General features: G+C 40.9%; 1 pseudogene; it reads left to right on the forward strand.

Annotated features, from left to right (window-relative positions):
* The first annotated feature begins 13814 nt into the window (after nucleotides 1-13814).
* On the forward strand, nucleotides 13815-14251 carry LOC104680572 (annotated as a pseudogene).
* The last annotated feature ends 3927 nt before the right edge of the window (nucleotides 14252-18178 follow it).

Raw genomic sequence — 18178 nt, forward strand, 5'->3', positions numbered from 1 at the left:
GCTCAGGTACTGTTATCTCCTCTGTTCTGGGCACTCAGTATCCATTGATTAACCCAGCTGACTTTGCCCTGGCTCCCACTGAGCTTACCATCAGCTGACATTCCAAAGACTTTTTCACATCTACTATTGTTAAACTTACTTCCTCCAACCTCTTCTGTGCAAATGATTTTTATAATCCAGATGCCAAACATAATTTTCCAACTTCAATAAACTTCATAAAAAATTACACTTGTTCCAATTATAAAGGAGAAATCACTGCTTGGCATTAAAGCAATCAAAGACAGCATGTAAGAAAAACTTAAAATGTTTATAAAACAAAGCAAAACCAAAAACTATAAAATTTTTAGAAAAGAAATGCAAGTGATCAAGACAAAGAATGCATGGAAACCATATTTTAGTCTAGAAAACATTCCTAGACACAGTCTCATTTAATATCATAACCACTGTGTCAGGTAGGAATTTGTAAGCCATCCTGCCCCCATTTTGTAAATGAGGAGGCAAGTTCAAAGGGAATATGGGATTTGCTTAAGCTCATACAGCTAATGAGTTATCAATTCATAACTTAAAACGAAGTTCATGACTGCAAATTATATGCTTTTTTGTCTATATTGATTCATCCCACCCTGATTACTCCAAATATCCCATGAGTAACCCTAATCCACTTGACAAGTTTGCAAAAGACCCTGAGGATGGCCACTGCCCCCATTCTCTGACCCTTGATTGTTACAATTAAAATATATCTTTTGAAGCATGCTGATTTGCATTTCTTTTGTCCTTTTGTCTGAGTTTCTGGTAGCAGCCTGACACAGAACCAGGAACACTGATTTTGCCCCAGCCACTGGCAAGCTCTAGGATCTTGTGTAGAAACAATATGGCAAGGAAAATGAATGTGGTCTTTGGAACCAAAAAAGTTCAAGCCAGCTACTAACTGTGTGATCTTGATGAAATTTACTCTACCTTTCTGAGTGTCCATTTCCCAATCTGTAAAAGGAGTATAATAATATCTATCTTGCAAAGTTAGGGTGAGGATGGAATTAGGTGACATGTATAAACAGTCTACAGTAGGTGCTCAATTAATGCCATTTATATCATTATCATCATCATCATCATCATCATCACCATAAGGCATTACTGTCTCAAGGTGGGACTAGATTAGCTTTAAACCTATAAGCAGCTTTGCCTGATATCTTGTGAGCCTATTTATGACCACATTGTCATATGTATAACAGAAAAATCATTGTTTGGAAATTTTGACTCTATTTGGTTTCAAGTAATTGGTTACTATCTCACTCTCTGAGATATTCATAGAGCAATGTCTCCTTGACTCAGTTATGTACTTATCCATTATTGCCAACCTATTATGTGTCAGGTATTGTGATAGGCAAGGAATGAAATCCAGTGAACCTGACGATTATCCTGTTTATAGAAATATGCATATTTTCCCTGCAGAGGGCACTAAGAAACCAGTCCAGTTTCCTTCTAAAAAGTATTGCTCTTTTAATGTCTATGAATGTTTACTCACTCCTGACAATCACCACTCTACAAGAAGAATTCATCAGAGAAGCTTCTTATTGTCCCACAGATGGCATGTTTTATGAAAAGGAATTTTTTTTAAAACCGGCATTAATTTGACAATACTGCATATTTGTTCAGATCAAAAGCCACTCATAATAGGACTCATAAATGTAGAATTAGTGAAATGGAAGTTGGATGCTGAGGCCAGTTCCAGTCCTAAACACAAAACAACACAGAATTCAGAGGTACATTACTTCTTTTCCAGGGGAATACAGGTATACCTTGCTCTACACAAAGGGGGCATCCTGAACAATATGTGTAAATTGATTCCTTCTGAAATGAAAGTCTCTTTCAAATATATCTAAAGAAGCTGTTCTTTAAAAGAAACCTATAGCAAATGCCTTTGCAAAGCTAAAAATCACCTTGAAAAGCAAATAATGATTCCTGAAATATATTGTATAAATCTAGGCTTTCATGTATCAAGATGGTTTAGTAAAACACGATGCAAGTGCATTGTCTGTGAAAATTTCACTTAAACCTTCATACATATGATAATTTATCATTGTGGTCTGTAGCTACCAACAAAGTCCAACAATAATTCTATTTCATTTCATTAAACGGGTACAATATGAAAATGAGGCAATACATGGCAATTTTCATAACATTAAGCTCTGTCACACAATGCATTAGCAGGAACTGAAAGTGTCAGGTTTAAGTTAATGAACAACTCTTTTCCTAATTATGAAGGATTTGTACGAGGGAACAGCATGAGTAGGGTGCAGTGGCAGGACTGGGAAGAAAAATCAGGCTTCCAGGACAGGAAATCTATTTGACTATCAATCTGCAAACTGTATTTTATTAAAAATGTAATTACCCACAGGACTCTTATTTGCAGAGCCTGTTGAAGGTATATTGACATTTGGAGCTGTGTTAAGGTCTCTGAAGTCATCTCAGTATTGGAACCTTCCTTATCGGGTTTAACGTGTTTGTGGAGAAGAGGTTTCTTTCTCCTCAAAAGGCAAAGGCCCAGGAGAAAAGTGCTTTATAACAACAGCTCCTCAGGTCAGTTATTTAAAAAAAGAAAGAGAGAGAGAGAGAGAGATGCACAGTCTTGGAATCCATCCTTTGTCTTTTTTGCATCCCGTTTTCATCTTACCTATAGTCCTAGAGAAGGCTTCATGGATGGCAGCCTGCACACAGAGAGAGCACTGAGCTTAGAAGAGTCCCATGGTTAATTTAATGTTGTGTTGTCACCATTTTTAAATTCTTAATATTATTTTTGAACAAGGGGGTCCCACATTTTTATTTTGCACTGGGTCCCCCAAATCAGGTAGCCAGTCCTGTCAAGCCTATACATGCATGCACACACACCCCTCAGACATCTTCTGCAAGCCTTCATCATAGCCACTTGCCCTACTTCCTAACCAGATCCAGATGATGGAATACCGGTTTGGAGCTAGAGTTCAGAATGGGCTGCCTGGGCTCAATCCTCCTTCTTACTAGCTTTGTGACTTTGACTTCCTCATCTAATGAGGATGGTGTTCATCCCACCTCACAGGGTTGTTTTGAGAATTAAATGAGAAAAAGTATATAAAGTATATAAAGCACTGAGAACGTGTGGGCACTCTATACAGGTGAGTGTTCTTTCCATGATGTTTATATTATTAGCGGGGGAGAAGAGGGAGGAAGTCTCCTGCTTTCTCTGTAAACTTACTCTCCCAGGTTGCATTCACTGGCCTCTCCGCTATTTTAATGAACTACATTTGGTATAGCACTACTATCCTTCTACATAAAATGCAGCATTTCCTAAACTTCAGCCATTCGTGTACCCCCTCCAGGATTTTCACTCTGTCTACCATTTCTACTACTTACTTCTTATATTTGTTTAGATCAACTTACTTTTTGAAGTGAAATAATTTTATCTTACAAATAAACTTTATTTTACTATATACTTTTTTGTATATAGTATCATTATTATATACTCTAAGTGAAAAACCAGTATCCCATGTCAAAAAAGAGTGTAATATACAATAGTTAACATGTTTAGATGTATTCATAACACCTTCAGTCCTTTTGGATACTACCAGTGGCACCCATATTAACTTTGTGTCCTCTTCCATTGGTCTCTGAGCATTCTAAGTGCAATTATTGGGATCTCTATATCACCGGCTTATGCACAGTGCACTGTGAACATCAAGTTTCCCAGAACTGTTTGCTGAATGAATACTCATTAACAAACTGATAAGAGAGATAGCCCCTTGCAAAGATGCCTACCCTTTGGCTGGGGCTATCCTAAGGTCCTAAAACCTTGAATCCTAACACCAATGGATTTCTCCAATGCAGCACTCCTCAAAATGTAGTCTGAGAACCACCTGCATCCTAATCACTCAGGGGGCTTGTTAAAAAGGCAGATTCCCCAGCCCCAATCTGAACCTACTGATTCAGAAGTTCTACACGCTAATGTAGCCTAATGTAGAGTTTTAGTAATTGAGATAAGTAGTAGTAGTAATAGCAGTACTAAAAACAACTAGCATTGTGTTCTTCATATGTACCAGAAATCATACTATGCACTTATATACATTATCACTTCACCCCCTTAACAAGCCTAGGAGGTAGGTACTTGCCAAAGCCATACAACTATTATGGGGCAAGGAAAGGGTTTCAGGCAGCCTGACTCCAAAACCAAACTCATAACCACCACACTGTACTCTGGGTTAGAGGGGAAGCTTCTGGGGAGAGGTCTTACCCATGGAGCCAGCCATGGACCCTTCAGGTCACACCCTGTGTTTTTCAGTTCATAAGCACAGACCAGCCTGCAGTGCAGTCATTATTCAAGCAGAAAAGGTTAAAACAAAAAAATTCTATTTTAGCTCATCATGTGCATTCCTTCAAACTACATACTTATCAAAGTTGCCTGAATACAGTTGGATTAAGAAAGGGTCCTTTTTATCAAGGGCATGGGGACCTTCATTACTTGGGAGGACAAAGATGTCCCTTTCAGATTCAGAAAACCACACTAAGGATGGGAGGGTCACGTATCTCTGAGAATCAGTAGAACGGTCTCATAAGGGAGCCCTCCCAATCTGAGGCAGTGAATTCCCTGGCACTGAAGATGAATAAGGAAAGGCTAAACAATCTCTGCCCAGGTATTCTAGAGATTTTTGCCCCAGATGGGAGATTAGAGTTGATCATCTCCTGAGATTGCATCCAAATCTAACTGTCTAGGATTCCATGATTACACAATCAGCAGAAGGAAACTGAATTTAAGGCACTGTTTGTGTTCTGCTCAAAAAGAAGGGAGGAAAAGGGAGGGAGGGAGGGAGGGAGAGAGGAAAGAAGGGAGGAAAAGGAAGGGAGGGAGGGAGGGAGAGAGGAAAGAAGGGAGGAAAAGGGAGGGAGGGAGGGAGAGAGGAAAGAAGGGAGGAAAAGGAAGGGAGGGAGGGAGGGAGAGAGGAAAGAAGGGAGGAAAAGGGAGGGAGGGAGGGAGGGAGAGAGGAAAGGAGGAAGGAAGGAAGGAGAGAGATAGAGAGAGAGGAAGGGAAGAGGGAGGGAGGGTGGAAAAAAGGAAGGAAAATAAAAGGAAAAACACTGGCTGATGTTAGGAATCATTAAAGTCTCATAAACACAAAGGAAATACAAACCAGGTGCAGGCATTGCTGAGCAGGCACATTATTAATCATGAGTCTAATGAAAAGCAAAAACCCCACTGAGTTGGGCGACATCCATCCTGGAAATATTTAGTGCAGCATGGTTCCTGCTGAAGTCTTGATGTTGGAATTTACAGTTCAATGCCCAGTGGAAACATTTACTTTAGTGAAAGCTGAGCACAATGCATGCAAGTCTCTTGTTCCACACAATTATCATTCTTTGTGGTGGCAAGAAAGATTTTTAAATAAATAAATAAAACTTTTAAACTGCTTGTTCTTGAGTCTTCTTATTTAATTTAGCAAAAGGGATTGGAGCCGTCTTTGTCTAAACTCAATTAATAGAGTCAGTGATGAGCAGTTCTTGCAAGTACAAATGTGTTGAGCAGAAAAGAAAAATAATTCAATTCTGAAATAGTCACTGAGAGGAAAAAGTTCTGAAATGAGTCCCTTTCATGTCTTCTATTTCCGTCCAAACTTTGTTTTGATGCTTTATTTGGGCTCTCAGATGAAAAACCACATAAAAGCCATGTTCCCAGGACTGCTGCTAAGGCTGGACATTTCAACACTATTAACAGATTGTCATGCATACGCAAATTTAGCCTCTGTGTCCTGAGGCATTAATGTGGCTGCTGTGGTTTGGATGTTTGTCCCCTCCCAATCTCATGTAGAAATTTGATCTCCAGTGTGAGAGGTAGGTCCTAAAGGGAGGTGTTTGGAGGATGGAGGCAAATCCCTCACAACTAGATTAATACTCTCCCTGGGGATGCAGGTTAGGGGGCAGTAAGGGAGTTCTCCATCTATTAGTTCTCTTAAGAGTCGGTTGTTTAAAAAGAGCCTGGAACCTCCCCTCTGGCTCTTGCTTCTTCTCTCACCATGTGGTCTCTGCACACGTTGGCTTTCTTCACCTCCTTCCACCATGAGTGGAAGCAGCCTGAAGCCCTCACCAGAAGCCAAGGAGAGGCCAACACTAGCTTCTTGTACAGCGTGCAGAACTGTGAGCCAAATAAACCCTTTTTCTTTATGACTTACTTACCTTCAGGTATTCCTTTAGAGCAATACTAAATATACAAAGTGGCTGAGAGAGTTTCCTGCCTGTAATTGGCAATAATGGGCTTGGCCATTCTTTTCTCCTTATTAGTATTTTTTTCTTTACTTATCCCAATTTCTTTAGCTGGTTGCTGTGCTGCTGCCATTTGTTTTTCCTTCTGCAATTTTCTCATTTGTTAATTTGTTACTGATTTGACTCTGTGTGATATGAAACATTTAGAGTTGCTTTGCATAAATGTAGTTATATAGGAGGCATATCTTCTGAGATTTTTGCATTTCCTTTGGATGCTTTAGTCAAATAACACAACCTCCCTAGGATATAAAATTCCTGGATCACAACAGAATCCTCTCGGAACTCTGCAGGTCTTACCCCTGTTCTTCTGACGTTAGTTATTTAAAATAAGAAAGCTGAAACTAACCTGATTTATGCCCTTTCATTTTATTTTATTTATTTTTATTTATTTACTTATTTTTTTATTTTTTGAGACAGAGTCTCACTCTGTAGCAAAGGCTGGAGTGCAGTGGCACGATCTCAGCTCACTGCAAACTCTGCCTCCCAGGTTCAAGCAATTCTCCTGCCTCAGCCTCCTCAGCTGGGATCACAGGTGCGCACCACCATGCCCCGCTAATTTTTTGTACTTTTACTAGAGACAGGGTTTCACCATGTTGGCCAGGCTGGTGTTGAACTCCTGACCTCAAGCAATCTGCCTGCCTCTGCCTCCCAAAGTGCTAGGATTACAGGCTAGAGCCACTGCACCCAGGGCCAATTTATGTCCTTTTAAAGAAAGCTCTTCTGTGTTTTCTAATTTTCTGTTTGGACACTTGCAGAACTCTCCATTCATCACTGAAATTTAAAAATGCTTATCAGGCTTTGTCTTGGAATATAAATTTTACATTTGCCCGAGAAACTTGAAAAACACTTTCCATCCAAGTGGCTTTGTTGTTTTTGTTTTTCTAATTTTGGAATGTTTTCTTCTATTATTTTTCAAACATTGCATATAATCTGTTTGCTTTATGTCTTTCTTCAAGAATTCTTATTATTTGTAGGTTGCACTTGCAATCTCTGACTTCTATATCTCTTCTCTCTTTTCATCCCTATTACCTTTCTCTGTATTCCCGAGAAGTTTAAAAAGTTTATCCCCTGTTCCTGATTAAATTTTCTGCAGTGTAGACTCTGCCTTCCCTGCTTCCAGTCAACAATCCCTGTTGTGATTTTTGTTTCATTCTACTTTCTTTTCATCTCAAACATTTTAAGAAATGATATCCTCTCTTTTTATTTTATTCCACATAAATTATCTCCTAAATTTTACATCTGTTCATTGGGAAGTTTATTTAAAAAGAGGAATATATATACTCTTGCTTTCTTAAATTCTGTACTCACAGAGAACATGGAAATCTTAGAGTGATAAAGCAGTTACGCTAAAGATTTTTAAACTCTAAAGCTACCAGGTCAAGCAGAGAACACAAAGTCAAAGAAGCAGAGGGACACTTGTCCTGACCACAGGGGACAGCCGTTGTGCACCTCCCGTCAGAAACCTGGATGCTTCCATGGTAAGTCTAGACATTCACATATTAATCACTAATTTGAAAATTGTGTAAAATGCTGTGCAGGCCATGCTGCATGCCTGTGTGGACTAGATTTAGCCTGGGGGCTGCTTGCTTATAACCTCTGAGTTCACAAAGCCTGCCGAACTCGGTTTTTCTTAAGCAGACTCATACAAGCTGTCGCTTCAAAGACAAACATCTCCACTTGGTAGGAGTTTTAAGAAGGGGCTTCGAGCATCAGATGTGAGCAGTGGGAGTCGGATTGTGAAATATTTGTGGTCCCTTCCAACCTCAGTCTAAGTTTCCCTGACCCTCTCACTTCACCCATCCCAACCACTTACTGAAGTCCTCCTCATCCCCACACCACAGGCGAGCCTCAGGGCCACCTCATGAAGTCGTCCACGATTAGTTAATCCTCTTTCATGTTTTTCCTTCCACAAAGAACTTCTTTACCACTTTTTTTTTTCAACTCTCTTGATTGCGTTACACTCTGGGTGTTATCACATCAACCTGTAATCAATATAACATTTATCAAGGACATATTTTACACTCTTTTTTAATGCCAGTCCTTCAAAATTATCTCCTTCAGGATTTTCTCTATGCTTTTCCTGGCCAGATCTGGAATTGGCTTTTGATAATTTTTTTTTTTTTTTTTTTTTTTTTTTTTGAGATGGGGTCTCTGTCACCCAGCTGGAGTACAGTGGCACAATCTCGGCTCCCTGCAACCTCCCCCTCCCGAGTTTCAAGCGATGCTCCTGCTTCAGCCTCCCTAGTAGCTGGGATTACAGATGCACGCCACCACACCCAGCTAATTTTTGTATTTTTAGTAGAGACAGGGTTTCGCCATGTTGGACAGGCTGGTCTCAAACTCCTGACTTCAGGTGATCTGCCCGCCTCAGCCTCCCAAAGTGCTGGGATTACAGGCATGAGCCACCACACCCAGCCTGATAAATATCTATTAAAGTGAAAAAAAAATAGTGGTATTTTAGACAATAAGAATTAGCTCTGCAGTTACCCATTTTTCATATTAAAAGGATCCAGTTCCCCCATCACATCTGCATATGAGCCTCAAATGCTCAACTCCAGTCAGTGAGCGACCCCAGCTATCCCAGCAAGGGCATTCCCTGGCTACCAACTGTCTCTGGCACCACCTGCTGGTCATTCATGTATCCATCAGACACAACGAAGACCGAGATTATTACTTCTAAAAGTGGACCAGAATCTATTTGCCTTGAAAAACAGAAATATACTTAAGGCTCAGACTGGACATGACAGGAGGATCTCCTCCCCGCTCACCCTTCCTCTGCTTCCTGGGGGAAGTAGGGCTCAAAACTTCTTTTATTTTAACGTAGTGCACTGTGTGGTGCATAGTAGAACCACCGCAACCACGACATCATCTTCACCCTTTAGTGAGAGTTCACTGTGTGGCCTGCATTTCATTATCTCCCAGTAATCCCAAAACAGAAGAAGTGGTACTGGGAAGGCAAAGACCTGTGTCAGTTCCTCACCACTGCCCAGCCACGTGGCCTTGACAGAGACTTCTCCCTTCAGTGTCTCTAGTGAGCGTTAGCTTACTAAACGCCTCTCCAGCTCTAAAATCCCATGAAGCTATAAATCTTAAGCCATGCCTTCCAGGCCACCATCCAGACTCACACTGGCCAGCCATCACACAGGCCACAGTAGGGCTATTGAGCTCTTGAAATGTGCCTAGTCCTATCTGAGATGTGCTTAAATGTGAAATGCACACTAAATTTTAAGACTTCATAAGAGGAAAAAATATAAAATATCGTTTTTATATTATGTATAGATATGATCATATTTAATATATCGGATTAAATTAAATGCTATCAAAAATACTTTCACCTTTTTTATTATGGCACTAAATGTTACATTGCATACAGGCCTCCTATTTTCAGCAGATCGCACTGATCTAAACAGTTGAATGCATAAAGCACCTAGTCATCTTATATATTAACAGAAGGAAGAATACAAAGAATATATCTATCTTAGGATCTTTTTATTTATTTATTTTGTCCTTTTTGTATGAGTCTCTGTGGTAAATAAAAATGCCTAGGTCTTCTGCTCCCAAGATGGTCATTTATGTCTGTCAGCATCTTTGAACCTTGAAGATGGTCTCCCTGGAGCTAAAGTCAGTCGGGCCTGGAAAGCTCATGAAATCTCTAGAAAACATCCTAAAGAGGTGAGAGCTATGCTAGAAGGAGCTCTGATCCAGAAACAAAAATATATGGGGTGAGGTGTAGTTTAAAAACTGTAAATGACTAATATGCTTACGAAAATGTTCTTTCATGCTGGTAATCAAAGAAATGGAAATTAAAATGAGATCTCCATTTTAGCTTATCAAGGCATAGACTTTTTTAAAAGTTAGAGTTGGCCATGGAATATGGAAATCAGTGCATTTATTCCCTATCTGGAGGAGCTAAGATTTATACAGCTTTTTTAGGGGGCAATTTTGAAATGTAGAAAAACAGCCTTACAATTATGCATGCCTTCTGAGTCAACAATTCCACCTCTAGGGATTTTGTCAAAGGCAATCATCATTGCTATGCTCAATAACTTACTGTAGGGATGTTCACTACCTCAAAAATCATAACAAAAATAACACCAAACCAAGTAATTTTTTACATTACAGCATACTGAGAAAATAGAATAATATGTTGCCGTTAAAAATTGTGTAACAGAATGTGTAATGATAAATTAAATTAAATTCCTCTTCCCCTGTGCCCCATCATACTACTCAATTCAGCCTAAGCCATCATTTTAAAGTGAAGCAGATCAGGTTCCTCCCTTGTTTAAAACCCTTCACTGCCTTCACTTGGTATGAGGACGAACCCCACCCCTACCCCCCACCCCAGCCTTTATATGGCCCTAAGTCTCTAGGTCCTGCCTTTTCTCCAGCTTTGCCTTTTGCCAGCCTCCTCTCCCCTGCTCCGCTCCCACCTGCCATGGGGATCTTCTTTCAGCCCCACAGCCCTGGAAAGTTCCTGCTGGCTCTGGGATTTCACTCATAGCCTGCAAATTGAATGCTGCCTGCACCCCAGCCCCACCTTCCTGACAAAAGCCTCCTCAGTCTAGAGGACTCAGTTTTAAGTGTCTCTTCTCCCAGAAAGCCCTTCCCTAACTCTTCAGTCTAAATCAGATCTCCTTGTTCCCTGTCTCCTATCATCTTTTTTCCTGCATGTGACTATCACAGTCCCTGACTCTGCATTTATTACTGTGATTATTTGTTGAATGCCAGTGTCCCCACCTGACTATGGGACTCAGCTCACACCTGGCATGTAGGAGATGCTCCATAAAGGCATGTCAAGTAAATGAATGCTATTCTAATAAGTCAAAGGCAAGGCTTAAAATGACAGGTATAACAGGATTCCCATATCCAAATAAATGTGTACATGTACATAGTTGTAATATTTCTGGGCACAGAATAAAAAGACAAGAAGAAAATCCAAGCTGTTAATAGCAACTATCTCTGTTGTCATGGTTTTACTTTTCTTCTTTTATCCAGATTTTCTACAGTGAGCATATCTAACTTTCAAAACCAAGATAAAATTTATTTTAAAAATAATAATAAAAACTAGAGATCATGTCCTTTTCAGGAACATAGATGGAGCTGAAGACCATTATCCTTAGCAAACTAATGCAGGAACAGAAAACCAAATACTACATGTTCTCACTTCTAAGTGAGAGCTAAATGACGAGCACATGTAAACACATAGAGGGGAACAACACACACTGAGACCTGTCAGAGGGTAGAGGGTAGGAGGAGGGAGAGGATCAGGAAAAATCACTAATGGGTACTAGGTTTAACACCTAGGTGATGAAATAATCTGTACAACAAACCTTCATGACACAAGTTTACCTGTATAACAAACCTGCACGTGTACCCCTGAACTTAAAATAAAAGTTAAAAAAAAAAAAAAAAACACTAAAGCCCTGGGTTCAAGTTCAATTCTTAACAAAAATATGATCTTGAGAAACCAAAGTTCTTCATAGACTCATCATTATAAATAAAGGGGAGGACACCTCTGCTGACTATGTCATAGAATTAATGGAATAATGTACATATAAAGTTTTGTACACATTTCAGTATTTACTCCAGGTGTTTAGGGGAGTAAGACCCAAACACTTTAAAGTGTAAGGCAATGGGCATTTTCCCAGTGGTTGTGTAATTTGCGAATACCACGAGGAGCTGAGAGTTGAGTAGCTGGAGCTTTTGTCTTTTGACGAGCATGTTGCAATCATTGCTATCTAGTGAGGTAAGAGTTGAAAGTCATCAGGAAGGCAGAGAGAGAATCTCCCATGGGGAGAGAAGTGGGAGGAATTTCACAGGAACAGAGACATCTCTCCCTTCCCCAAGACCAAATGCAGGGAAACAGGTGGCCTCCAGAACCCCAGCACAAGTTCCCAGCAGGACTGAGAAAGCTACACGTTGAAACACTAAGTTACAGGGAGATATGGCATTTTTCATGCTGAAGAACCCAACTTGGTGGACTTCTTCTGTACTCTCCTGGCAAAAATCCAGCAACTTGGGGCATCCTCTTTGGGCTCTTTCTCTTCAACCCTGTGCTTGTTGAATGCAACTTCAGAGAAGAGCTGCTCCAGCTTTAATGGAAGACAGTAGCTCATTCAGCTTCTTGCATGAATATTAACTGGGCATTTATAACATGTTGGACACCATGCTAGGAGCAGAGGCTGAAACGGATGAATAAGGCCCTATCCCTGCTTTCAAGCCACACTCGATCTAGTCATTATGATCTTCTGGTATTAAGTCCCCCCAACCTCCTCCAGTACTACCCATCTCATCACTCCCTGCTTTGTGTTTCTACTATGATTATTTTATTTTATTTTATTTTTCTTTGAGGCAGGGTCTCACTCTGTCACCCAGGTTGGAGTGCAGTGGCATGATCTTGGCTCCAGCAGCCTTTGCCTCCTTGGTTCAAACAATTCTCCCAAGTAGCTGGGATTATAGGCATGTGCCACCACGCCCAGCTATTTTCTATTTTTAGTAGAGATGGAATTTCACTGTGCTGGCCAGGCTGGTCTTGAACTCCTGGCCTCAAGTGATCTGCCTGCCTCAGCCTCCCAAAGTGCTGGAATTACAGGCATATGCCACCACGCCTAGCTGCTACTCTCATTTTAGCATTTAACCCACTGAACTATAATCCACTCATCTAGGAGCCTAACTCATTCAGCCTGTAATCTCCTTGAGGACACAGACTCTACTTTGAATCTGCATCTGTAGCACAAGTCTGTTATGTACGGTGCTCACTAATGAGCAAATGAGTGATTTCATTGCTTGAATAACTTCATAAGCAAATGCCTATAAAATAGTGGGACTTACCTAGAAAGCAAATGCTCAGCAAGGCATCATGCTTTGCAGACTGAACAGAGATGTGTGTGCTATCTTTGTGTGTGTTCTTTCTGTAGAAAAGAGACTGGAGGTGAAAGAAGACAGGTACAGGAAATAGGAATCTATTTCTTCAAGGCCCTCTTTGATACAAATGCTTCAGTTCTGACCCTTCTAGTCAGTGTCCCAAGAAGAGCTCCAATAAAGACTAATAGTTCCTCCTAAGAGAAGTGATTGCACTTATTGAAGTGCAATTGACCTATCAAAAACATAGGTCATCCATATCCCACGTTATCTTGCCATAGGTGCAAAACTGGGCAAAACTGCCATCGACAGTTGCTTGAGGCAACCAAAACAGTGAGGGCAATATTGTATGAAACAGGGAGAAATTGTAGATGGTTAACCCAGGAGAGACAAAATTCAGAAGAGGTGTGATAGCTGACTTCAAATACCAGAATGGCCATGGTACAGAAAAAAAGGTGATACTAGAGACAGAAATACCATTTGACTCAGCAATCCCATTACTGGGTATAATACCCAAAAATATATAAATCATCCGATTATAAAGATGCATGCATGCGTATATTCATCACAACACTGTTCACAATAGCAAAGACATGGAATCAAACTAAATGTCCATCAATGATAGACTGGATAAAGAAAATGTAGTGCTCTTTTAACAAGGACCCGCCAAAATGCGCCGCGTTTGCACCAAAACCGTGAAGAAGGCGGCCCGGGTCATCATAGAGAAGTACTACACGCGCCTGGGCAACAACTTCCACACGAACAAGCACGTGTGCGAGGAGATCACCATTATCCCCAGCAAGAAGCTCCACAAGATAGCAGGCTATGTCACCCATCTGATGAAGCGGATTCAGAGAGGCCCTGTAAGAGGTATTTCCATCAAGTTGCAGGAGGAGGAGAGAGAAAGGAGAGACAATTACGTTCCTGAGGTCTCAGCCCTGGATCAGGAGATAATTGAAGTAGATACTGACACTAAGGAAATGCTGAAGCTTTTGGACTTCGGCAGTCTGTCCAACCTGCAGGTCACTCAGCCTATAGTTGGGATGAATTTCAAAACGCCTCGGGAACCTGTTTGAATTTTTTCTGCAGTGCTATATTATTTTCAATAAATCTGGGTCAACAAAAAAAAAAAAGAAAAGAAAATGTAGTACATATGTACCATGAAATACTATGCAGCCATAAAAAGGAATGAGATCATGTCCTTTGTTGGGACATGGATGGAGTTGGAAGCTATTATCCTCAGCAAGCTAACACAGAAACAAAAAACCAAACACCACATGTTCTCACTTATGAGTGGAAGCCGAACAATGATAACACATAGACACATGAATGGAAACAACACACAATGGGGCCTGTTGGGAGGAGTTGGGGGAGGGACAGCATCAGGAAGAATAGCTAACGTAAGATAGGTCTAATACTTAGGTAATGGGATGATTTGTGCAGCAAACCACCATGGTACACGTTTACCTGTTTAACAAACCTCCCCATACTGCATATGTACCCCTGAACTTAAAATAAAAGTTAAAGAAAAAAACAAGAAGTGAAAAGAAAAAAGGTGATACTTTTTCCCTGTGATTCTCAAGGTCAAAGTTAAGCTTCAAAGTGGGTGTCAGAGGCAGGCAAATTCTTGGCTCAATAGAAGAGGCACATGTCAGGAAATTACCATAAATCATTGCTAGTCTGTAACTCAAGGCAAAGGCAGTAACACAGAATAGAATTGCCTTCGAAATGCTGCTTTTAAAGTTTACAAAAAGGTACTGGGATATGCATGCTGAGGACACATAACTGAATCATTTAGCTCCCTGTCTACCAGGAGAGAGTGCTAAATCTAACATCCCATGAGAGTGCTTTCTCAAATTGATGCACTGGAGATCTTCCAAATGGGTGTTGGCTTTTCGGTAACTTGCCTTGCACAAGACAGCTCTACTTACCTTGAATGCACTTTGACCTATCAAGTCCATAAGGCCCAGCTAACATCTCTATATGTTATCCCTTCAGTCTTCAAAGCATACGTCACTAGGGTCCCTCTACTTCGACCTCTTTGGATGTGTCATTTCAACTGTTCAACTTTTTATGTTTTGCCCTCCAATTAGATTCTAGTCTTCATAAAGGAGGATGCCATATGCTTTTAATCCACAGGGATTAGCACAGTACCTTGCATTTAACAGGCCTTCAGAAAATGGTCACAGATTTGGTGCTACTGGATTCAAGTCAGAGAATGGAGGCAAGCCATTCTGCCAAGGTCTTGGACAACATCTGTGTTTTTTCAGCACAGCGTTTACCATCCATCACAGGGGAGATTGGAACAGAAAAAATTCAAGTAAAGTACAAGGTCACTTTCAGGAGCCCCAACAATTCCATTCTCCAAGGTTGGAATGTTCTCCCTCTCTTCAAACAGCAGACCAGATGGCCTCCTAAATCTTGACTTTCATGGTTTAACTCTAATTACAATGTTAGTTAGCAATGAGTTTGGTGATTCAAAATTACTAGTAGATTCTTTCCAGGCAGGCAAGCTTTTCTTCTGCTCTCACTAAGAAAAGGGTGGCTTTGTCATCAGCCTTGCTCTTGCTTCCTGTATTATAATTGCTTAGCTATTTGGAAAATGAAAGGAGCCCAAGGCTACCAAACCTAGCTGGATGCAACAGCACTCCAGGAGACAGGAGGTAGCAACATCCAGATGGCTAAGTAGCCTCCAGTGATATTACAATCAAATTGGGAGGCACAAATCAGGAAGAGCTCTTCAACTGTGTAAATGCCACATGCCAGGTGTTAAACTCAGAGGTGCACATGTGTTTGCCTAGATATTTTGTGAATGTGGTTGAGAAGAAACCCTTAAAAGTAAGTCCTTGGAATTGCAAATGTTGGAAAAAACTTTTCAAGGTCGTTGGATCCAAATCTTCCCAAATGCACAAATGCCTCATCAGAAGAGCTCATCCATGTTCCATTCAAACATTCTCTGTGAATAAAACTTACAACTTCAAGAGGCAGTCCATTTATCGACCATTAATAGGGTTTGTTTTCCTAATACACTTAGCACCTCACTTTACTCTTAGTTACCGGTTCATGTTATACTCTCTGGAGCAACTCAGAAAAAAAGGGCCTCCTCATCCACGGAATAACCCTTTTTGAACAATCAAGGAAGCTGTCAGTTCACTTCTGAGTCTTTATTTCTTTAAGTACCCCCACATATTTAACTGCTCATTACTTGATTTAATCTAAAATTTCCACCCTTCCCTCAGGGACTCTGTTCCCTGCTAGAGCCCAACTGAGCTAGCCTAATCAGGTTCTAACCACGTGATCTTACCCCATAGCCACATTTAACTGGTCCAGGGGTAGATACCTGGCACAAGCACGGCTACCTATAGACACCCTGTACCATCAGTCTGATAGAAAAGATGAACTAGGCCACCCGGGTGCTCTCCTAGCACTGGGAGCTGGTACACTTAGAGACTGTTGTCATTTATCTGTGGGCTGCTGAGCTGAAGGGTCCTGCATAGTCAGGGCAGGAGCGACCCTCTGGGCCAGGGGCCACATGAGTGAGCAAAAGGAAGGAAGCATATTATGAAAGATAGGATAGTGAACAGATAGAGAAAAACAGAGGCCCCATGAGAAAGAGACACTGAGATGAGAGGGGGCCCATCCCTCACTTTCTTGAGACATGAGTTGTAGCTTTTCCAAAATCCCAATGATCTATAGCCTTTCTACAAAGGACAAGGAAAGTCAAGAGAATCTCTATTCCTTACAATCCTAAGATGCTGGGCCAGAAGGTCTCCTTCTTCCAATGCCTAGAACAATCAGACATTTCCATACAACTCTACATATAAAATCAACTAGGTTTACCTATTACATGTGCCATATACATTATAAAATCTGTCTAAATAAAAACTCTTAGAAGTGATAACATGTGAATACAACAATGCAAACATTATTGTATGCTCACCATCTACAATGTACTGCACTGGATACAAAGCTATGGTGGCAACCCTCAAGGACTTTAGAGTCTAATGAAGAAGATAAATAGTCACACAAAACACAGCAGACTATTAAATGCTAAAGTTAAAGATATGAAGGAGAAAGCAAGGAGGCATTGACTTTTTGCTTTGGTTCCTTTATGTACTGTCAGAATTTTCCAACAAAATATATGCATTCCTTTTTATGTCAAGAAATATTAACAGGATAAAGAAATTGTGGGTCATTTTCCATTTTCTTCTTTATATTTTTTAAAGCCTTGGATTTTTTTAATAAATAAAGGAGTACTTAATTTAAAATTTTAAGAAAAATATACACACAAATCTGGAAATACAGGGGAGAGATAAGAAATCAAGATAAAATAAGGACATAAATCTGGAAACGATACAGACAGGAGACAGGGAAATACTGGGTAGAAGAGGGCAGTTCCGCGGCAAAGGCCCCACCCTCATGCCTGGATACTCACAGCCCTAAATGAGAATGGGCATTCCTGTTTTCATACCCAAAAAGTTGCCTTTTGGCCCACCACTCTCACCTATCCTGTACCCACATAAACCCTGAACCCCAGGCTCCAGAAGCAGGAGAGGAACAGATGAGCAGATGAGCGGCAGAACAGCATGGCAGAGGAGAAAAGAGAAAGAGTGTCTGAACTTTGGAAGGAGTTCAGCTGGGGACAGTCAGAGAATCAGCAGCTGGATAGCCAAACTCCAGGGGAAGATCATCTTCCCACTCCATCCCTTGTCCAGCTCCCCATCCATCCCACTGAGAGCCACCTCTGCCACCCAATAAAAAACCTCATTCATCATCCTCAAGTCTGTGTGTCACCTGATTCTTCCAAGGCACTGGACAAGAGCTCAGGATACAGAAAGCTGTCCTACTGGCCCTCTGCCTTTGCAAGAAAGGGTTCCTGCACCTGTCCATCTGCTTGCTCCCCCTCCATAAGGGGTTTCAGCAGTGGCAGCAACCAAACAGACAAGCCACACCACTGTTGCATGTCCTGTGAGGGGGCTCAGAGAACTCTCCTGTTTCAGAAATACAAGGTAGAGATTTTCCCTGACTGAGAAGA

This window comes from Rhinopithecus roxellana, chromosome 3 (genome assembly GCF_007565055.1).
Source record: "Rhinopithecus roxellana isolate Shanxi Qingling chromosome 3, ASM756505v1, whole genome shotgun sequence".
In the NCBI taxonomy this organism is placed as follows: domain Eukaryota; kingdom Metazoa; phylum Chordata; class Mammalia; order Primates; family Cercopithecidae; genus Rhinopithecus; species Rhinopithecus roxellana.